Genomic DNA, 1,835 nt, shown 5'->3' with positions numbered 1-1,835 from the left:
CGGGCCTTCCCTCCTTCTGGGGGGTTCGCCTGGGAGGGCCCGACGGGGGTGTGTGTTCACGTGCCCCTCGCGCGCGTCGGCGTGTCTCGGTCGCTCGGCGCCGGGGTGCGGGGTCTGGGGACGAGGGGGTCTGTGTGCGCGGAGGGTGTCGTGTCTGGGTCGCCGTCTTTCACCGCACGCCCCTGGCGGCGGCCCGGCGGTCTGGGCCGCCACCCTCCGCCCCCTCCTCGTCTTCCCCTCTTTCCCCCACACCGGCGTCGCCGGCCAAACGCGCCCCCGCGCCTACGGGGGGCCGGGTCCACGTCCCCGCCGTGTTGCCCGTTCGGGGCCGCACCCCGGGGATGCGTGCCCCGGTGGCGACCCGCGGGACGCCGCGGCGTCGTCCGCCGTCGCGCGCCCGCCCCCGGGGTCGCCGCGGCCCACCGCCGCGCTGCGTGTCCCGAGCCCGGGCGCGGGGCTCAGGATGGGTGCTGACCGCCGTGTCTCTGCCGTGTCCCCTCCGCCTCCGTCCGTCCGAGGGACCGCCGAGGCGCCTGGGGAAGGAGGGCGGTCGGTTGGTTTGGGGGGGGTGCCCTCTGGTCTCCTCGGGCACCTTCCCCACTCTGCGCGACCTCCTCCCTCTCGGGTGTCGCGGTGTGTGTCCCTCGAGGTCGGGCGGAGGGGGGGGTGCGGTCGAGGCGCCGGTGATCTCCCCGTCGGCCCCGGTCCGCGCCCGCCGGCCCGTGCTCCGTCCCGTCGTCCCCGCGGCCTCCGACGCGCTCTCCTTCCCCGCGCCCGCCCTTGTGACTCGCCTCGGCGGCCGCCGCCGCTGGGTGGTCGTGGGGTGCGGCCGGGGGGGAGGTGCCGTCGTCCGGAGGGCCGGGGGCGGCGGTCGACCGTGGTGCCCCCACCCCCGCTCCGTCGAGCGTGTGCGCCTCGGCTCCCGCCTCTCCCCTCGGGTCCCCCGAGCGCCCGTGCGTGCGTCGGGACGCGCCGTCGTTCCCCCGGCGCGCGCGCGTGTGCCTCCCCTCCGAGACGCGACCTCAGATCAGACGTGGCGACCCGCTGAATTTAAGCATATTAGTCAGCGGAGGAAAAGAAACTAACCAGGATTCCCTCAGTAACGGCGAGTGAACAGGGAAGAGCCCAGCGCCGAATCCCCGCCCCGCGGTGGGGCGCGGGAAATGTGGCGTACGGAAGACCCACTCCCCGGCGCCGCTCGTTGGGGGGCCCAAGTCCTTCTGATCGAGGCCCAGCCCGTGGACGGTGTGAGGCCGGTAGCGGCCCCCGGCGCGCCGGGCCCGGGTCTTCCCGGAGTCGGGTTGCTTGGGAATGCAGCCCAAAGCGGGTGGTAAACTCCATCTAAGGCTAAATACCGGCACGAGACCGATAGTCAACAAGTACCGTAAGGGAAAGTTGAAAAGAACTTTGAAGAGAGAGTTCAAGAGGGCGTGAAACCGTTAAGAGGTAAACGGGTGGGGTCCGCGCAGTCCGCCCGGAGGATTCAACCCGACGGCGTGGTCCGGCCGTGCCGGCGGTCCGGCGGATCTTTCCCGCCCCCCGTTCCTCCCGACCCCTCCACCCGCCCTCCCTCCCCCGCCGCCCCTCCTCCTCCCCCTCCCGGGGTGGGGGTTGGGGGGCTCCGGCGGGTGCGGGGGTGGGCGGGCGGGGCCGGGGGTGGGGTCGGCGGGGGACCGCCCCCCGGCCGGCGACCGGCCGCCGCCGGGCGCATTTCCACCGCTGGCGGTGCGCCGCGACCGGCTCCGGGACGGCTGGGAAGGCCCGGCGGGGAAGGTGGCTCGGGGGTCCCCGTCCTCTCCGCCGCCCGCCCTCTCTCCCCGAGAGGAGGGGGCGGC

Source organism: Eulemur rufifrons, unplaced genomic scaffold (assembly GCF_041146395.1).
Source record: "Eulemur rufifrons isolate Redbay unplaced genomic scaffold, OSU_ERuf_1 scaffold_289, whole genome shotgun sequence".
NCBI lineage: Eukaryota > Metazoa > Chordata > Mammalia > Primates > Lemuridae > Eulemur > Eulemur rufifrons.
The sequence above is the reverse complement of the archived record's forward strand: the minus strand, read 5'-3'. Positions refer to the sequence as shown.